The 21880-nt window shown below is 48.8% G+C and overlaps 1 protein-coding gene across 2 annotated transcripts in view; it reads left to right on the forward strand.

Annotated features, from left to right (window-relative positions):
* LOC309556118 (uncharacterized protein) overlaps positions 1 to 21880 on the forward strand; it is a 57543-nt gene that overhangs the window by 25202 nt on the left and 10461 nt on the right. The window lies entirely within an intron of this gene.

The raw sequence follows: 21880 nt of genomic DNA on the forward strand, positions 1-21880 counted from the left end.
TCAGATTTATATACACGGGAACATATCAACTGTTGATTTTTACTGCTTCATAAAATAAAAAAATGGAATCCCGTTGCTGAACGTCATCAGTGTTTGATTTTTACTTTCAGCAACAAAATCCACTTTTCTGTTCTTAGGTAAAAAAATTATTTTTTTAGCGGCATCCATCGTCCTGTAACTTGGAAGATGTGTGTGGATGGTGACCGTCCTCCAGGAACTCCTCATCCTCCAGCCCAACTCCATCCTCCTCTGTCCTTTTAGGCTGGTTTCACACTGATGGGGTGCAGGACACCGCATGTAGTTTACATAGGATTCAAGACCGCTAAAGGCCCGTGCACACGTACCGATCGTCGGCATACAAACGTCGGCGGACGAAAGATCTGCCGATTGTACGCTTGTTAGTATGGTGCCTCCGACAGCTGTCTGCGCACATTCTGCGGACAAGAGTCTTTCTTGCAAGCATTTAAATTTTTGTATGCCGACACCAGAATGGACGATTGTTCGCCAGTCAGTACAGAATTCGGCCGACAGACCGCAGATTTGCAAGACTGGGCATGCTCAGAAAAGAAAAAACACAGGGAAAGTTAACCATTACATGACATCACTTCTGCAGTCGGCTGTAGTCGGCGGACAAAATTCTTGGGCAGTCTTTGCACTTTTCAACAGACACCGACAGCCCGGGGACAAAAGACGAACGTTTGTATGCCCACGATCGGTACGTGTGTACGGGGCTTTAGTTCCAAGATCAAAAAATCATAATCAAAGGTGGTATCTATCCCTTGAGAGGTAATGGAAAATCCACAATGGGCAAATTGGGACTATGCGATACCCAAATATAAGAATGGAATATAATTATGAGAGAAAAGTGGCACTATATAAAAAAAAAAAATGGTAAGTTTTATTCATACAAAAAACTATAAAACACCTCAATAAAGGATCATTAACCACTTTACCACCGGAGGATTTTGCTGTCTTACGTCCGGGCCACTTTTTGCGATTCGGCGCTGCGCCATTTTAACTGACAATTGCACGGTCGTGCGATGCCGTATCCAAACAAAATTTACGTCCTTTTTTTCCCACAAACAGAGCTTTCTTTTGGTGGTATTTGATCACCTGTGCGATTTTTACTTTTTGCGCTATAAACAAAAAAAGAGCGTTTATTTTGAAAAAATAACAATATTTTTCACATTTTTTTTATATGAAATCCCCCCCCCCCCCCCCCCCCCCAAAAAAATGTAAAAATCTAAATTTTTTTAAATTTTTGGCCAATTTGTTTTCTGCTACCTATGTTTGGTAAAAAAAAATCACAATAAGCGTATTTTGATTGGTTTGCGCAAAAGTTATTGCGTTTACTAAGGGAAAGATTTCTGTCATTTTTGGTGTTTTTTTTTTTTTTTGAAACGCGTAATGGCGGCGATCTGCGTTTTTTATTTTTTTTGCGGGACTGCGACATTGCGGCGGACAGATCGGACCCTTGACTGACATTTTTGACACTTTTTGGGGTACCAGTGACATTACTGCAGTAATCAGTGCTATATATATATATGCACTGTTACTGTAAAAATGACACTGGCAGGGAAGGGGTTAATTTTATTGGAGAGGGAGGGGTTAATGTATGCCTGGTGCTTACTAACGTGTGGGGGAAGGTGACTGAGTGACACAGGGACAGATCGGATGTTCAGCTATGCTGAACCATGGTATCTGTCCCTGCCTGTCACTTAGGAGATCCGCCCGCTCTGTTTACACAAGCAGGCGGATCTCCAAACAAGATTCCCCGACGATCAGGGAAGAGCAGCGGCGACTGAACACTGCGGGTGCGCGCCGCCCACAAGGGGCGGAGTCCAGCGACGTAGGTCTACGTCGCTGGACGATAACGAGCCACATTGCTGCAGTAGCAGCAATGTGAGCAAAGTTAAAGTGGTTAAATACACAATAAAAACAATAGGGATACAAATAAAGGCATGAATACACGGGGTTGACCCCAATATAAGCACAATGAGCTTTTGACGCACAGCTGGTTTTCTTTTCTCCTTTGTATGCTTACATACACATATATATATATATATATATATATATATATATACAGCTGCAAGAAAAAGTATGTGAACCCTTTGGAATGATAAGGATTTCTGCACAAATTGGTCATAAAATGTGATCTGATCATAATCTAAATCACAACAATAGACAATCACAGTCTGCTTAAACTAATAACACACAAAGAATGAAATGTTGCCGCCATGTTTTTATTGAACACACCATGTAAACATTCACAGTGCAGGTGGAAAAAGTATGTGAACCCCTAGACCAGGGGTGTCAAATATCAATTTTATCACGGGCCGCATCAGCATTATGGTTGCCCTCAAAGGGCCGGTTGTGTCTGTAAAACTAGATGTCCAGAGCACTCCCCACCTCCCCCATTACATCAGATGTCAAGAGTCCCTCCTCACCATCAGAAGTCAAGAGTCCCCTACCCTCCCTTACATCACAGTGCACCCCCCTTATCTTGTGCTGCTTTCAGGAAGAAGCTAGGGGTGAAGCTAGGAAGCAGAAAGTACAGGGTCTGGAGGAGGACCACAGTGACTGGAGTCAGCTGCTGGGACCAGGGAATATGGAGATCGAGGGGGTACTGTAGGAGTTCTGTCCTCTTCTCTGCCAGCGATTGCTGGGATAGGGAGGGGGCAGAGACAAGCCTCTCTCCGCACCTGCACAGAAAAGTGCAGGACCTGGAGGAGTTCAGTCCTTCTTTCTACCATCGACTGCTGAGACAAGGTAGGGGAAAAAACAAGGAGATTGCTGCAGCTGCAAGAGAGGTTTGAGGGCCACATGAAATGGCTGAGAGGGCCGGATTCGGCCCGCGGGCCTTGTGTTTGACACCTGTGCCCTAGACCAGTGGTCCTCAACTCCGGTCCTCGGGGCCCACTAACAGGTCAGGTTTGCAAGATAACTAAATTATATCACAGGTCATCTCATTTGCTGCTCAGTGATTGCAGTATTCTAGTCTGCATCTCCCCAAGGTAATACTTAAAATCTGGCCTGTTAGTGGGCCCTGAGGATCGGAATTGAGGACCACTGCCCTAGACTAATGACATCTCCAAGAGCTAATTGGAGTGAGATGTCAGCCAACTGGAGTCCAATCAATGAGATGAGATTGGAGGTGTTGGTTACAGCTGCCCTGCCCTATAAAAACACACACCAGCTCTGGGTTTGCTTTTCACAAGAAGCATTGCCTGATGTGAATGATGCCTCGCACAAAAGAGCTTCCAGAAGACCTAAGATTAAGAATTGTTGACTTGCATAAAGCTGGAAAGGGTTATAAAAGTATCTCCAAAAGCCTTGCTGTTCATCAGTCCACGGGAAGACAAATTGTTTATGAATGGAGAAAGTTCAGCACTGCTGCTACTCTCCCTAGGAGTGGCCGTCCTGTAAAGATGACTGCAAGAGCACAGCGCAGACTGCTCAATGAGGTGAAGAGGAATCCTAGAGTGTCAGCTAAAGACTTACAAAAGTCACTGGCAAATGCTAACATCCCTGTTAGCAAATCTACAATACGTAAAACAATAAACAAGAATGGATTTCATGGGAGGATACCACAGAGGAAGCCACTGCTGTCCAAACAAAACATTGCTGCAAGTTTGCACAAGAGCACCTGGATGTTCCACAGCAGTACTGGCAAAATATTCTGTGGACAGATGAAACCAAAGTTGAGTTGTTTGGAAGAAACACAAAACACTATGTGTGGCGAAAAAGAGGCACAGCACACCAACATCAAAACCTCATCCCAGGGGGCGTTTAAGCATGGCCGCGTGAAAACGCTTCTTGTCAGAGCTCCCGGTCAGTGGCTTCCTATCAGCCTACTAAAGCAGCAGTACCAGCCTTACCTGCCGCCGACACCACACACTGGATTCCCCTGACATTCCGAGACACACAGCGGGGGGTGTTTCGCACTATGGATCGCTTCCTGCGACCGCTTCAGCCCGCGGCCTCCACGCCCGACGCAAAGCCAAGATGGCGCCGGCGTGCCCTGCTTCCTTACCGCAGCCACGGATCGATGCAGCGGCGGACCGGAGGGACATACAGGAGGACGACCATCAATTGCCCCCTTTCTCTCCACCGAGTGACCTGTCTCCGTGCCTGCCGAAATCGCTCTCCCTGGGCTTGGATGAGGAAGAGAACTCGAGGGGGGTGGATCTCTCAGGCTCACCAGCCGCTTTCTCCTCTGCAGTGCACACTCAAGCCTCTCTCCCTGCCTGCTTGACCCAGATGCCTGCTCCACACCACGCAGTGAGTACTCTTATGACTGCCTGTGAACCCAGCATGCCCCTTTCAACCCCACAGTCAGACCAAGCTAGATGAGCATTCCTCCAGCAACTCCCCACAAGAGCAGACTTTGAATCCCTGGCTAATAGGGTCGAGACAGCTTTGAGGGGGGAGGTGATGAGCCTCAAACAAGAGGTCACAGATCTGGATGCCAAGGTCACTGCTGTGACTCAGGAATGTGGGACCACATCCCAAGCTGTCCAGGCTTTACAATCCTCCAATACAGATCTGACTGATCAGGTTACCAATCTACAGCTGCTTCTGGACGACTTGGAGAATCGCAGTCGGCGACAGAACATCAGACTTAGGGGGATCCCGGAGTCGTTTGACCAGGGCGCGCTTCGCGCCAAGGTGACTTCCATCTTTAATAGATACCTGGATCGACCCCCTGAGACGGACATTGTCATTGACAGAGTCCACAGGACCCTGGGTCCCCAATTTACAACTTCTGATAAACCCAGAGATGTGCTGTGCCGTCTACATTTCTATAACCTTAAAGAGGAAATCCTCCAGCGGGCATGGCAAGTGGGCATTTTAGAGTTTGATGGGGCCACAGTCCACCTGATGCCGGATGTTTCCCGTAAAACGCTGCAAATGCGCAGAACCCTTAAACCTTTGCTTGAGCGGCTTGGGGAACGGGGTCTCACTTACAAATGGGGTCACTCCTTCCATGTCATAGTGAAAAATGGCAATAGATCCTTCTACTTGGCCACCCTTCTAGCCTTCCTGACCTATTCCAGTTTGCTGAAATGGAACCCATGCAGGTGCCGAATTGGCTTACAGCGACGGGCATCCCAGAACCTCGTCCCAGTACTTCCAGGGGGCGGCCCTTGTGAGGAACGCTACAACCGCCGCCCATGGAGGGGCAGACGCTGGGACTCCAGAAGGCCCACACCATAGAGAAATTGTCTTTGGCTGCTCATGTTGGGGCTACACATCCTTGATCGCTCAGTTTTTATGAGTGCACCTCAGGGGTTTTTGGAGGTGGGATGTTCCTACCCGCCACTGCTGGATGTTAAACTTGCCTGATTTCTCCACCCGCTACAAAGGGGGGCCTCCCCCTTTTTTTTTTGGGGCCATATCACCATACGCCGGCTCGTTGCTCGGGTGCGGCTCCTTTTATATGATGTACTATGTCCATTGCTTTGGAAGATGTATTTGGGAAAAAAAAATGTTTTTCTCAGTATTATCAGTGGGTGGGGATCAGGTTTGGCTCGACCGGTTCTGGGGATGAGCCCTTCTGTGGATCACGTACCATACATTGGCACCGTTATTCCCCCATGGGGCGGAGGCTCTGCCTCGGGGTGGAACACAGGAGGCTCCCCTGGCACCGCCGTTAGTGTGGGTGATCGGGGATTGGCAGGTCCCTGGCACTGGCCGAGCTGCTTTAGTTGGAATTATGATGTGGGTGGGGTACTACGTTCCCTTCTTCAAGACTGCTGATTTAATTGATGTTCTTCTGGCTCTCTTGCTCCCATGTTGCCTTATTGATTTGTCTTTTTTCTACTCTCTTGTACATGATCTGGTCATTCCCGTGTATGTTGGGTGCCATGTTTTTTTTGGTTATAACCCCCTTTTTTATCGTTATTTTACTTTCTTTTTGTGGCCCCTGGGCTAAGCATTTTTTTTTTTTTGGGGAAGCCGACTGGCTGGGGCTCTGAGACTAACCGTGCTTTGCCACTTCCCCCACTAGGCCGTCTTTGCCCTGGTGGCGGACGAATATCTCTATAGAGATTTATTGGTAGTTTAAGTCTCTCCTTTTCTATTCTGTATCTTTTTTTTTTTTCTCGCTCTCTTGCACTCTTTCTCCGTCTATCTTCTCCTCCCGCCTTTTCCTCTCCTCCACTCCTCTTTGGGGTGTTTTTTTTTTTTCTCCCCTCCCCTTCCCAAGACCCCCCTCCCCCACGCCATTTTGGACTGGTTCTTGTCTTCTGTTGTGTTGGGGATCATGGCCTTGAAGGTTCTTTCTTGGAACATAAAGGGCTTGAGCTCGCCTGAAAAGCGGAACTCTGCCGTCAGAGGGCGCAGGTCGTCTTCTTGCAGGAGACCCATTTTCGGAGCGATAAGATACCAAAATTTGTTAATAAACGGTTTCCAACAGTCTACCATAGTTCTTCTTCGTGCTCTAAATCCAAAGGGACCAGCATCCTCTTAGCGGGTTCTCTCCCTTGGCAATTCCAGGACATGCTCTCTGATCCGGAGGGACATTTCCTCTTGCTTAAAGGCACGATCTACGATCATAGGGTCACTCTAGCTACTGTTTACCTACCCAATAGTAACCAACTTCCTGCCTTGGAAAAGTTCCTTGCCACTTTGGACACCTTCCTCGAGGGTACCTTGATCCTGGGAGGGGACTTCAATCTTTGTCTGGATCCACTGGTCGATTCCTCTGAAGGTGCCTCCTCTATAACGAGCGGAGTGAGACGCCGCCTTCACGAAGTACTCCACTCTCATCGTTTAGTGGATATTTGGAGTATTTTTCACCCCCGGGAGAGGGAATACACCTTTTACTCCGTGGTACACGACTCTTATACCAGGATCGATTTTTTCTTGCTTCAACACTTGTCCATTTCGATGACCTCCAAAGCTGAGATTGGGCATATCGCTCTGTCAGACCATGCCCCCACGGTGTTGGAACTTAATATCCAAAACTCCCATCCTACCACTATTTCTTGGAGGCTGAATGAAGCTCTCTTACAAGACCCCGCCATAGTCATGGACGTCCTTGCGGAATTGCAGGCATTTTTTGCTGACAACTCAGACTCGGTCGACAATCCCCTCTCAATCTGGGCTTCCCACAAGTGTGTTATCAGGGGGATCCTGATTAAACACGGCCACATCGTGAAAAAAAAGAGAATGGAGACTCTCTCTGGGCTCCTGTCGAGCCTTCAGCGGTTGGAAGGCAGCCATAAGGCTGGTTCGGATGCGGCCACCGCCGTGGAATTGTTGAGGGTTCGGGAAGCTATACGGGAACATTCACTTTATGAGGCGAAACACGTCCTGGTGAAGGTTCTGCGGTCCTTTTATGAGTACGGGGACAAGTGCAAATGCCTGCTCGCCAATGCCTTAAGAGTGGGGAGGTCCTCTACCTTCGTGCCTGCCTTGTCTACTCCAACTGGCTCAAGGATTCATTCCACTCCGGATCTGGCGAAGGCTTTTCGTGAATTTTATTCTTCGTTATATAACATTGATCGAGCGCCGGTCTCGCCCTCAGATCCACAGGTCCCTTCGGACCTGGCCTTTTACCTTTTGTGAGGCTAACCTTTCAACCCTCACCGCTGAAGAGATGGAGGACCTCTCTCAGCCTATCTCGGTGGTGGAATTTGGTGCGGCATCCACCTCTCTATGCAAAGCTCCTGGCCCCGATGGATTTTCCGGAGTGTATTATAAGACCTTTCAGGATATTCTCGAGCCACATTTCATCAAAGCCTTTAACGCCATCACTGATGACAAAAAGGTCCTGCCAGATATGCTGAGAGCCAACATAGCAGTCCTCCCCAAACCAGGCAAGGACCTTCTTTTGTGTGGGAGTTATAGACCAATCTCCCTGCTCAATTGCGACATCAAGCTTTTCTCTAAAATCCTAGCGACAAGATTGGCCCCACTGATGCCGCGTCTTATCTCTTTGGACCAGGTTGGCTTTATTCAGACACGAGAAGCTCGGGACAACACTATTCGTTCCCTAAACATTATAGAGGGAGCACAGAGGTTACGCACTCCGCTTTTGCTCCTGTCTACAGATGCCGAAAAGGCGTTTGACCGGGTGAACTGGTCCTTTCTTCATGCAACGTTGAAACATGTGCACTTGCCGCCCCCGATGTTATCCTGGATAGCCTAGCTGTACTCCACACCCACTGCGTCGGTCCGCGTCAATGGGTTCAGTTCGGACCCCTTTCCTATAGCCAATGGCACCCGCCAGGGATGCCCCCTGTCTCCGTTGCTATTTGTTCTGACGTTGGAACCATTCCTCCAACACGTTCGGGATAACCCCTCGATTCAGGGTGTAAGTGCAAAAGACTACCATCATAAAGTGGCTGCTTACGCAGACGATTTACTTTTTTATATCACCAAGCCACTTATATCTCTTCCTTCTTTGCTTGCTGAGTTGAAACGCTACTCATCACTGTCCAATTTCAAGATCAATCTCCAGAAATCGGAAGCTTTGAACGGCTTGATCCCGGTGGCGACTTTGTCAGCCTTGTGCCCACACTTCCCGTTCCGATGGGCTGCACGTCACATTCAGTACCTGGGCACAAGGTTTCTCAGCAAATTTGTCTAACGTCTTCTCTTTGAACTTTCAGCCCTTCCTTGGCACTCTGTCCGGTGACCTACAGAAATGGGATTCACTAGCCTTGTCGTGGTTTGGCCGCTGTAATGTCCTAAAAATGAATGCGATGCCCAGATTGCTTTACCTCTTACAGGCTCTACCGATCAGACTGCCTCGAGTCTTTTTGCATTCGTTGCGTTCAGCATTTATTAAATTTGTTTGGCACGGTCGGCATCCCCGTCTTGGAGTCGACCTGCTGTTACGTTCCAATGAGAGGGGGGGGTATAGGCTTTCCGGACCCCTCATTATATTGTACTGCTGCCCATATGACTAGAGTACTGGACTGGTGCAGGCACTGGTCCCTCAAGCTGTGGGTCCAGCTGGAACAGGAGGCCTGTGATGCGCCGCTCGCAGGATTGCCCTGGACGGGGCGTCACCATTTGGTCTCCATTTCGGGACACCCCTTGATAGGCGCCACCCTGGCCGAGATGGATAGATTCTACAGGATGGCCTTCCTGGGGGGTTATTCTTCTCCTATGTCGCCTATCATTGGACATCTGGGCTTTCAGCCCGGGCTTACAGACTCTCACTTTAGTCTATTCTCTGCAAGTGGGTTGGTTCGTGCGTCTCGACACCTGGATCCTGGGGGGTGGCGCGTAGACCGCATTCTGCCTCCTGGTCAACCCCCCTCTTTCCTTAACCAATGGCGCTCTCACCAACTCTCTCATTTCCTGCAATCCCTACTGCACCATTCGCCTTTCCGGCGCGATCTTCACGCCTTTGAGGAGTTGTGTCTGGGGGAGGGTCCAATCCGTGGATCCCTTTCCAGCTCATATAAGCTCCTCTTGGAGCTCAAGGCGGGATCCAAGCCCTCTTTTCTTGAAAAATGGGAGAGGGAGCTTGGAGTTACTTTTTCTGTTCCTCAGCGGGAGCGCATATTGTATTTCGCGCACAAGTTGGCACTCAGTGGCCGATATCCTCAACAGAGTGACCGGTGTTGGAGGTGTCACTCTTCCGAGGGCACTCTCTTACACATTTTCTGGGACTGCCCTGTCCTTGCCTCCTTTTGGGGTCCGGTGCTTCAGCTTGTCCAGAAGTTTACAGATGTTGCTTTGCAGGGAGATCCTAAAGCAGTGCTGCTTAACCTCACGCCTATGTCGAAGAAGAGATACCGTAAATCTCTACTCAAATACCTTTTGAGTGCTGCCCGAGCTTGCATTCCGGCTATGTGGAAACAACAATCTGCCCCCACAGTTTCGCAATGGCTTGCCAGGGTGAACGAACTCGAGCACATGGCGGATCTTACGTCTGATCTTCGGGGGACGAGGGAGGCTCATAAGACTAGGTGGATACATTGGAACCTATTTCGAGGCTCCGACGAGTACCTGCCCTACTCTAACCCTCCATAGGGGGCTGGTGACGCATGGGTCGTAGCAACTATTGAAGCCCATTTTGGGCATCCTTCTGGCCAGTCAGATCCCTTCGAGAATACCTCTCATCCCATCTTGGTAGGCGTGGGGGATGGGGGGATATCCACCCCCTTTTTTTTTTCTCTCTCTCTCCTCTCCCCCTTCCCCCTTACCTTTCTTCTTTCACAATCCTTCTTTCTATCTCTCTTTCAGCATCTTTCCTTCTCCACTTTAACACTTGGAAACAAAAAATAAAACAAAACCTTAGGATACGTACAGGCTCAGGCCTCTACCCACTTGAGAGTCTATTCTTCTGTTTTCCATCACTAGTTGGTTTTCTGGTTTGGCTTTGGAGACGACCTTCCCAGGGCAAGTTTGCCCTACCTACGAGGAGGCTCTGGGAATAGCGCGTACTCATACACAATTGTAATTTAAAGCAGCGGTTCACCTTTTTATATTTTTCATACTGTGCGCTTTTGTTTGACAGCACTTTAGTGTTGTAATGAAAAACCTGTTTCATGTATTTGCATATTCGCTTGATGTCTGTATTGTGTTCTTTAAATAAAAAAATAGAAAAACTCATCCCAACTGTGAAGTTTGGTGGTGGGGGCATCATGGTTTGGGGCTGCTTTGCTACGTCAGGGCCTGGACGGATTGCTATCATCGAAGGAAAAATGAATTCCCAAGTTTATCAAGACATTTTGCAGGAGAACTTAAGGCCATCTGTCTATCAGCTGAAGCTCAACAGAAGATGGGTGTTGCAACAGGACAATGACCCAAAGCATAGAAGTAAATCAACAACAGAATGGCTTAAACAGAAGAAAATACGCCTTCTGAAGTGGCCCAGTCAGAGTCCTGACCTCAACCGGATTGAGATGCTGTGGCATGACCTCAAGAAAGCGATTCACACCAGACATCCCAAGAATATTGCTGAACTGAAACAGTTCTGTAAAGAGGAATGGTCAAGAATTACTCCTGACCGTTGTGCACATCTGATCTGCAACTACAGGAAACGTTTGGTTGAAGTTATTGCTGCCAAAGGAGGTTCAACCATTTATTAAAACCATAAATTAAAAAAGGGTTCACATACTTTTTCCACCTGCACTGTGAATGTTTACATGGTGTGTTCAATAAAAACATGGCAACATTTCATTCTTTGTGTGTTATTAGTTTAAGCAGACTGTGATTGTCTATTGTTGTGACTTAGATGATGATGATCAGATCACATTTTATGACCAATTTGTGCAGAAATCCATATCATTCCAAAGGGTTCACATACTTTTTCTTGCAGCTGTATCTGTGCAGTCCATTAAGTGAGTGGTTACGACCCCATCAGAGTAGCACCCTAGTCAGTGAGGACAAAAAGATTCCACAGATCCCACGTTTTCGAATATTGTTCGTGTTTGAGTTGGCCGGTAAAGACAAAGTCCTCTATCCTATTCACCTCTTCGACTTTCTACATCCAGTGTGCTACTGTAGGGATAAGTGGACATTTCTACCCCCAGAAGAAGACTTTATGTTGAAACGCGTTGGAGTTTTTGTGTCCACATATTTCAACCTCATTGTGCTGATATTGGGGTCCACCTCGTGTATTCATGCCATTATTTGTATCCCTATTGTTTTTATTGTGTATTTAATGATCCTTTATTGAGGTGTTTTATAGTTTTTTGTATGAATAAAATTTACTATTTTTTCTTATATATTGCTACTTTTCTATTTCTTTTGTTCTCTCTTCATTATATTCCCTTCTTATATTTGGGTATCGCATAGTCCCAATTCCCCCATTGGTGCCATTATGGATTTTCCATTAATTTACATAGGAATCGTAGCACGCTCCTGTGCGCATTACATGCGGTGTCTCGGGGGTGCAATTTGAGCCATGGCTTTGTATGCCTCAAATCGCACCGCATTCGCACCAGACTCGTGCAGCCCCTCTATGGGTGTAAACACCAATGCAATTAAATTCTGCAAATTGCACTGTGTTTTGCAAACTGTTTTCGGGGTGTCATCAACTTAGCATACATTCCGCAATTGGTTTGCATGAACAGGCTGTGATTTTGATGCGATGCGGAATTTGCTGCAAATTTCGAACCGCATCAGTGTGAACTGGGCCTTACACCTGCTTGGAGTCCAAAATTAATTTCATTAACAACTTCAGCCCCCCCGGAAGGTTTTACCCCTTAATGACCAGGCCATTATTTGTGATTCGGCACTGCGTTGCTTTAACTGACAATTGCGCAGTCGTGCCCAAATACAACTGACGTCCTTTTTTTTTTCCACAAATAGAGCGTTCTTTTGGTGGTATTTGATCACCTCTGCGGTTTTTCGTTTTTGCGCTTTAAACAAAAAAAAGACCGACAATTTTGAAAAAACACCAATATTTTCTACTTTCCGCTATAAAACATTCCTAATAAAAAATGATTTTAGAAATCTAATTTTTAAAAATTTGGGGAAAAAAAAAAAGTAAATTTTGAAAATAAGTAATTTTTCTCCTTCACTGATGTGCGCTGATGAGGCGGCACTTATGGGCACTGAGAGGTGGCACTGATGGGTGGTACTGATGGGCACTGACGGGCAGCACTGATGGACACTGATGGGCAGCACAGATGAGCAGTCACTGATAGGCACTGATTGGCAGCACTATGGACACTGATGGTGGGCACTGATTGGCACTGTTTTATCACTCTTCTGTAATCAGGGCACTGATGATCAGTGCCCTAATTACCTGTCCTGGTCTCCCCTTTGAGGAGGAGCCGCTGATCGTCTCTCCTTGCCACACACTCTGACAGTGTGAGGCAAGGAGAGCCGATAAATGACACTTCCTCATTTACATGTGACCGGCTGTGATTGGACACAGCCAATCACATGGGTAAAAAGCCATGTCATTGGCTCTTTACCAAGATCGGGGCCACGATCGCCGTACTGCGCGCCCCCCCAGGCGTGCAAGAGAGGCCGTTCTAGTGCGCCGTCATATGACGGCGTCCTAGGGGGGTCTCTCCTCTGGCCCCCTCATGCAGGATGATTGGTCCGATCGGCTGCTTCTCTGGCCGCTGGTGGCCAGGTAAAGAAAGGGACGGAACCAGAAGTGACATATACTCATCGCTCTCAGTTTCCAGGGATACAGAGAGAGGGGAACGACGTTATTTCCTCTCTCTCTTTACGGGGCAGCTATCGCCTCCGGCTGCATCTCTCCTGGCCTCCGTGATGGGACCGGACGGAGAGCCAGGGAGAGGCGGCGGCGGGAGGGGGGTGGGACCCCCTTCCGCCACCCGCAGAAGTGGTTGAGTGGCTTCGGATAACTTCTGCCTTCTTCAGAATCGCCGGGATGATGCCAGGCATCATCCTGGGATAACCACTGAAACCCAAGGACGTACAGACTCGTCCTTTGGGTGGGAGGTGGTTAAAGTCCTCATTTCTTTTTCTGATAACAGTGGGATGATGGACTTTACCAAAAAGCTGTAATTTTGTTTAATCTGTCCACATGATACAATAGATGGTCAGAGACTGCAGACATGATACAAGAGGTGGTAAGAGACTGCACACATGATACAAGAGATGGTCAGAGTCTGCAGACATGATACAAGAGATGGTCAAAGACTGTAGACATGATACAAGAGATGGTCAAAGACTGCAGACATGATACAAGAGATGGTTAGATTCGTCGGACATGATACAAAAGATGGTCAGAGACTGAGGACATGATACAAGAGATGGTCAGAGACTGAGGACATGATACAGGAGATGGTCAGAGACTGCGAACATGATACAAGAGATGGTTAGATACGTGGGACATGATACAGGAGATGGTCAGAGACGTTGGACATGATACAGGAGATGGTCAGAGACTGCGGATGTGATACAAGAGATGGTTAGAGATGTTGGACATGATACAAGAGATGGTCAGAGACTGAGGACATGATAGCACTAGGGGGGCTGGAGAGCACAGGGGAAGCAGAAAGCACTGGAGGAGCTGAAGGGCACGGGGGACGGGACGGGTCTGGACAGCATTAGGGGGGGACTGGAGAGAATTAAGGGGGGGTTTGGAAAGCATTGCAGGGGGTTGAAAGGCACGGGGGTGGACAGCACTGGGGGGGAGGCAAGGAGCACTGGGGGGGCAGGGAAAACCAGGGGGACGAAGAGCATGGTGGGGGGGGACTGGAGAGCACTGGGGGAATTGGAAATCACTGAGGGTGGGGGGGCCAGGGCGCACAGGGGGGTGGAGAGCACTGGGGGAGCCAGAGAGCATGGGGGGGAAGCTGAAAAGCACTGTGGGGAGATGAAAACCCCTAATGGGGCTAGAGAGCACTGGAGGGGCTAAAGAGCACTGGAGGGGGGGGGGTCTGGACAGAACTGGGGGTCAGCAAAAGAATATGGATAACAGGAGCGTTGGGGCAGCTACATATAAAGGAATTGATGTTTCCATATTCCTCCTGCAGCCGCTGAATGCCTGCAGAAGGCAGAGGAGGGGAATCAGAAATCAGCGGCTGCAGGAGGAATATGGAAAGATCAATTCCTCTATATGCAGCTGCCCCCGCCGCTCCTCCTATCAAGGCACACAGGGAGACTTGCTGGGGCCATTCACCTTCTTCCCACCGCCCCCGCGAGCAGCGCAGACTGAAGGAGCTGCCACTGCAGCTGCCTTCACACGAAGATGCGGGCCGGCATGACACACCCCCCGTTGGTACGCCACTGCTAAAGAGGCAATTGTGATCGCAAGCTTATAATGATACATTGGAATCTGATGATTCCCCCGCTATAAAGGAGTGGGTATGAATGGAAAAGCTTGTCTACCAACACAGGGGATGCTCCGGGAAAGTATGAAAGGCTGTGGGCTTCCTGGTTGAATGTCCCTGGACTAGCACCAATGGACCAGGTCATGGACCGCCTGCTGGGTCTAAATGTGGATTAATGCACTATTATTGTTGATGGATATCTATAATGGTGCCAGGAATGGAGGTATGGTTACTATTTTAACCCCTTCCCGACTGCCTGCTGCAGTTACACTGCGCCAGTGCGGCTCTCCTGCGCGAACCGATGTAGGTATACGTCAGTCGCACGCCTGCAGCTAGGGGGCGAGCGCCCGCCGCCGGTGGCGTGCTCCCACCCCCACTCGTCAGTGGGGACTCCGATGCACGGGGCAGGCGGCTCCGATTGCTGCCTGACACCCGCGATCGTTTCCCGCCGAGAGAGAAGGACGGTTGGCTGTTGTAAACACAGCTGACCGTTTTTCTCTATGGAATGATCACAGAGCTCATGTGATCCTTCTATATAGGATCGCAGGTCTCTATGGTCATTTCACAAGCCACGTCCCCATACAGTTAGAAACACACCCCTAGGTATACATTTAACCCCTTGATCACTTACTGTGTTAACCCTTTCCCTGCCAGTGTCATTAGTACAGTGACAGTGCATATTTTTAGCACTGATTACTGTAGTAATGTCACTGGTACCCCCAAAAGTGTCAAAAATGTCAGTTAGGGGTCCGATCTGTCCGCCACAATGTCGCAGTCCTGCAAAAAAACGCAGATCGCCACCATTACTAGTAAAAAAATTAAAAAAACAAAAAATGAAATCTTTCCCCGTAGTTAGTAGACACGATAACTTTTGCGCAAACCAATCAAAATACGCTTATTGCGATTTATTTTACCAAAAATATGTAGCAGAAAACAAATTGGCCTAAAATGTTAAAAACTTTTGATTTTAATTTTTTTTTTTTGGGAATGTTCTATAGCAGAATAAGAAAAATATTGTTTTTTTTTCAGAATTGTCGTTCTTTTTCTTTATAGCGCAAAAAATAAAAAAATCGCAGAGGTGATCAAATGCCAGCAAAAGAAAGCTCTGTTTGTGGGGAAAGAAGGACGTCAATTGTATTTGGGTACAGCGTCGCATGACCGCGCAATTGTTTATTAAAATAACGCAAAGCCGAATCGCAAAATATGGCCTGGTTATTAAGGGAGCAAATCTTTCCGGTCCAGAACTGGTTAAGCTGCAGTGTGCAAGAGGCCTTAAGGAGTGGATTATGACACTGTTCAGCACTGAGTGAGAGTACTGGTGGGGACTGAGTGAAAGCACTGTTGAACACTGAGTGACAGTACGAGTGACAGCACTGCTACATAGTTACATAGTAGTTGAGGTTGAATAAAGACAATAGTCCATCCAGTTCCCCCTGTGTAGGTGTGTGTGGCTGTAATCATCTCTCATACCCCTGAATGTTCTGATCCTTGAGATGTACGTCTAAGAGTCTTTTGAAAGCCACCATACTTCCCGCAGAAACCACCTCTTGTGGTAGAGAATTCCACAATCCTGTAGCCCTAACAGTAAAGAACCCCCCTCGTTGCCTGAGGTTAAAATGCTTCTCCTCTAATCACATTGTATGCCCTCGAGTCCTCATGCAATCCTTCCGACTGAATAGCTTTTTTTCTATGCCGAGATCACCATTGAGATATTTAAAAATTGCTATCATGTCCCCTCTCAGGCTTCTCTTCTCCAGGGAGAATAAATCAAGCGATTGCAGACGCTCTTCATAATTAAGGTCCTCCAATCCCCTAATTAGTTTAGTTGCCCTTCTCTGGACTCTCTCCAGCTCCAACACATCCCTCCTGAGGACTGGCGGCCAGAACTGGACAGAATACTCTAGATGTGGTCGGACCAAAGTTTTATAAAGTGGAAGGATTATAGTCTTATCTCTGGAATACATCCCCTTCCATGCTAATATTCTGCCGGCTTTGGTAGCTGCCGCTTGACATTGCATGCTATTGCCTAATCTATCATCAACCAATACTCCCAGATCTTTCTCCATTTTTGATTCCCCCAAGGGTTCCCCTCCTAATGTGTATTGTACTTTTTTTAACCCCTTCGGGACCGCGCTAAGGCCAAATGATGGCTACAGCGCGGACGCACTTTACCGGGAGAACGTCATACGACGTCCTCCAATGGCTGCGCTGCAAAATCAGTGCTCACCAGTGCTTTCACTCAGTGCCCACCAGTGCTGCCAATCAATGCTTACCAGTGCTGTCACTGGTAAGCATTGATTGGCAGCACTGGTGGGCACTGATTTTGCAGCACAGCCATTGGAGGACGTCGTATGACGTTCTCCCGGTAAAGTGCGTCCGCGCTGTAGCCGTCATTTGGCCTTAGCGCGGTCCCGAAGGGGTTAAAGTAACGCAGTGCCAAATTGCATAAAATATCCCGGTCATGAAGGGGGGTAAATCTTCCGGGGGGGGGGGCTAATGTGGGCAGAAATGTCACAATCCGACTTCCCAGGAGATTGCAGCCCCTGCAGCAGTCAGATCTGTGCACTGGTGTGGGAAATGCTCCTCTCTCTGGCTCAATGGGAAATGCTCCTCCCTCTGGCTCAGTGGGAAATGCTCCTCTCTCTGGCTCAGTGGGAAATGCTCCTCTCTGGCTCAATGGGAAATGCTACTGTCTCTGGCTCAGTGGGAAATGCTCCTCCCTCTGGCTCAGTGGGAAATGCTCCTCTCTCTGGCTCAGTTGGAAATGCTCCTCTCTCTGGCTCAATGGGAAATGCTCCTCCCTCTGGCTCAGTGGGAAATGCTCCTCTCTCTGGCTCAGTGGGAAATGCTACTGTCTCTGGCTCAGTGGGAAATGCTCCTCCCTCTGGCTCAGTGGGAAATGCTCCTCTCTCTGGCTCAGTGGGAAATGCTCCTCTCTATGGCTCAGTTGGAAATGCTCCTGTCTCTGGCTCAGTGGTAAATGCTCCTGTCTCTGGCTCAGTGGGAAATGCTCCTCTCTCTGGCTCAATGGGAAATGCTCCTCCCTCTGGCTCAGTGGGAAATGCTCCTCTCTCTGGCTCAGTGGGAAATGCTCCTCTCTGGCTCAATGGGAAATGCTACTGTCTCTGGCTCAGTGGGAAATGCTCCTCCCTCTGGCTCAGTGGGAAATGCTCCTCTCTCTGGCTCAGTTGGAAATGCTCCTCTCTCTGGCTCAATGGGAAATGCTCCTCCCTCTGGCTCAGTGGGAAATGCTCCTCTCTCTGGCTCAGTGGGAAATGCTACTGTCTCTGGCTCAGTGGGAAATGCTCCTCCCTCTGGCTCAGTGGGAAATGCTCCTCTCTCTGGCTCAGTGGGAAATGCTCCTCTCTATGGCTCAGTTGGAAATGCTCCTGTCTCTGGCTCAGTGGTAAATGCTCCTGTCTCTGGCTCAGTGGGAAATGCTCCTCTCTATGGCTCAGTGGGAAATGCTCCTCTCTCTGGCTCAGTGGGAAATGCTCCTCTCTCTGGCTCAGTGGGAAATGCTCCTCTCTCTGGCTCAGTGGGAAATGCTCCTCTCTCTGGCTCAGTGGGAAATGCTCCTCTCTATGGCTCAGTGGGAAATGCTCCTGTCTCTGGCTCTGTGGGAAATGCTCCTGTCTCTGGCTCTGTGGGAAATGCTCCTCTCTCTGGCTCTGTGGGAAATGCTCCTCTCTCTGGCTCTGTGGGAAATGCTCCTCTCTCTGGCTCTGTGGGAAATGCTCCTCTCTCTGGCTCAGTGGGAAATGCTCCTCTCTCTGGCTCAGTGGGAAATGCTCCTCTCTCTGGCTCAGTTGGAAATGCTCCTCTCTCTGGCTCAGGGGGAAATGCTCCTCTCTCTGGCTCAGGGGGAAATGCTCCTCTCTCTGGCTCAGGGGGAAATGCTCCTCTCTCTGGCTCAGTGGGAAATGCTCCTCTCTCTGGCTCAGTGGGAAATGCTCCTCTCTCTGGCTCAGGGGGAAATGCTCCTCTCTCTGGCTCAGTTGGAAATGCTCCTCTCTCTGGCTCAGTGGGAAATGCTCCTCTCTATGGCTCAGTTGGAAGTGCTCCTGTCTCTGGCTCAGTGGGAAATGCTCCTCTCTCTGGCTCTGTGGGAAATGCTCCTCTCTCTGGCTCACTGGGAAATGCTCCTCTCTCTGGCTCAGTGGGAAATGCTCCTCTCTATGGCTCAGTGGGAAATGCTCCTGTCTCTGGCTCAGTGGGAAATGCTCCTCTCTATGGCTCAGTGGGAAATGCTCCTCTCTCTGGCTCAGTGGGAAATGCTCCTGTCTCTGGCTCAGTGAGAAATGCTCCTCTCTATGGCTCAGTGGGAAATGCTCCTGTCTCTGGCTCAGTGGGAAATGCTCCTGTCTCTGGCTCAGTGGGAAATGCTCCTGTCTCTGGCTCAGTGAGAAATGCTCCTTATTTTCATTCATGGTTTTATCCATCTAAGCCACCACCATATCCTCCCATCTTTCTTTTGTCTTTCCTTCATTATATCCTACACCCATCTTTTGTTTTTTCCCTCTGCCTTATGTTTTTCTCCCCACTTTTACCTATTTTCTTTTCTTTCCCCTCCCTCTTCCTTCCTTCTGGCCCCTTTTTCCCCCCTTCCCCCCACAAACCCCCCCCCCTCCCTCCCCCTTCCTTCCCCCCCCCCCTTCCCCATTCCCCCCTTTTTTTCCCCTTTTCCTTCTCTATCTTTCCCCATCCTTTATATATCTCTCTTGTTTTTCCTTTTGACTTTTTTGGTGATGGTGGTGATTAATTTTCTAAATTATACTAGCCGATAAAACATGTATACCTTTTATAACCAATCTATATATAGTGTCCCCCATGTCCGCCGGTGAGAGGCACATGATGGCTGGGTCCTATAATCTGTGATCTACCCACGCTCCCAATTTTGGGTAAGATGGCTCCTCCCCTATTTTGAGTTGTATGATCTTTGCTATACTGTTCATTGTTAAATGTCATTATTAATCATCCTATTGTCATTACTAGATGCAAGTATTAATGTGCATAACATCCTCCTGAAGAAGTGGGTATACCACGAAACATGTCGAGGTTGCGCATTGTTTGAAGTTTGAAAATCCACTCCAGGATTGCAAAACTTATACTGTACATGTAATACATTATTTGGAGTATATGGTAACACGGATTGTATCCATATTTTTTGTCATGTGATTTTATTATCTTGTTTTTTCACAATAAAAATTATAGATTTTATTATTGTTTTATTATTGAATAAGGTACCTTGAAAGTCCTAGACACATTCCCCCTTTATTTTCTTCCCCTTCCCCCCCCCCTCCCCTTTTTTCCCCCCCATCGACCAATTGGGAGGTTGGTTGCGTGGTATTCCTAAAATTTCCCATATGATATATTCCCAGGAGATTGCAGCCCCTGCAGCAGTCAGATCTGTGCACTGGTGTGGGAAATGCTCCTCTCTCTGGCTCAATGGGAAATGCTCCTCCCTCTGGCTCAGTGGGAAATGCTCCTCTCTCTGGCTCATTGGGAAATGCTCCTCTCTGGCTCAATGGGAAATGCTACTGTCTCTGGCTCAGTGGGAAATGCTCCTCCCTCTGGCTCAGTGGGAAATGCTCCTCTCTCTGGCTCAGTTGGAAATGCTCCTCTCTCTGGCTCAATGGGAAATGCTCCTCCCTCTGGCTCAGTGGGAAATGCTCCTCTCTCTGGCTCAGTGGGAAATGCTACTGTCTCTGGCTCAGTGGGAAATGCTCCTCCCTCTGGCTCAGTGGGAAATGCTCCTCTCTCTGGCTCAGTGGGAAATGCTCCTCTCTATGGCTCAGTTGGAAATGCTCCTGTCTCTGGCTCAGTGGTAAATGCTCCTGTCTCTGGCTCAGTGGGAAATGCTCCTCTCTATGGCTCAGTGGGAAATGCTCCTCTCTCTGGCTCAGTGGGAAATGCTCCTCTCTCTGGCTCAGTGGGAAATGCTCCTCTCTCTGGCTCAGTGGGAAATGCTCCTCTCTCTGGCTCAGTGGGAAATGCTCCTCTCTATGGCTCAGTGGGAAATGCTCCTGTCTCTGGCTCTGTGGGAAATGCTCCTGTCTCTGGCTCTGTGGGAAATGCTCCTCTCTCTGGCTCTGTGGGAAATGCTCCTCTCTCTGGCTCTGTGGGAAATGCTCCTCTCTCTGGCTCAGTTGGAAATGCTCCTCTCTCTGGCTCAGTGGGAAATGCTCCTCTCTCTGGCTCAGTTGGAAATGCTCCTCTCTCTGGCTCAGGGGGAAATGCTCCTCTCTCTGGCTCAGGGGGAAATGCTCCTCTCTCTGGCTCAGGGGGAAATGCTCCTCTCTCTGGCTCAGTGGGAAATGCTCCTCTCTCTGGCTCAGTGGGAAATGCTCCTCTCTCTGGCTCAGGGGGAAATGCTCCTCTCTCTGGCTCAGTTGGAAATGCTCCTCTCTCTGGCTCAGTGGGAAATGCTCCTCTCTATGGCTCAGTTGGAAGTGCTCCTGTCTCTGGCTCAGTGGGAAATGCTCCTCTCTCTGGCTCTGTGGGAAATGCTCCTCTCTCTGGCTCACTGGGAAATGCTCCTCTCTCTGGCTCAGTGGGAAATGCTCCTCTCTATGGCTCAGTGGGAAATGCTCCTGTCTCTGGCTCAGTGGGAAATGCTCCTCTCTATGGCTCAGTGGGAAATGCTCCTCTCTCTGGCTCAGTGGGAAATGCTCCTGTCTCTGGCTCAGTGAGAAATGCTCCTCTCTATGGCTCAGTGGGAAATGCTCCTGTCTCTGGCTCAGTGGGAAATGCTCCTGTCTCTGGCTCAGTGGGAAATGCTCCTGTCTCTGGCTCAGTGAGAAATGCTCCTCTCTATGGCTCAGTGGGAAATGCTCCTGTCTCTGGCTCAGTGGGAAATGCTCCTGTCTCTGGCTCAGTTGGAAATGCTCCTCTCTCTGGCTCAGGGGGAAATGCCCCTCTCTCTGGCTCAGGGGGAAATGCTCCTCCCTCTGGCTCAGTGGGAAATGCTCCTGTCTCTGGCTCAGTGGGAAATGCTCCTCTCTCTGGCTCAGGGGGAAATGCTCCTCCCTCTGGCTCAGTGGGAAATGCTCCTCTCTCTGGCTCAGTGGGAAATGCTCCTCTCTATGGCTCAGTTGGAAATGCTCCTCTCTCTGGCTCAGTTGGAAATGCTCCTCTCTCTGGCTCAATGGGAA

Source organism: Pelophylax lessonae, assembly GCF_965119305.1.
Source record: "Pelophylax lessonae genome assembly, chromosome: 5".
Lineage (NCBI taxonomy): Eukaryota > Metazoa > Chordata > Amphibia > Anura > Ranidae > Pelophylax > Pelophylax lessonae.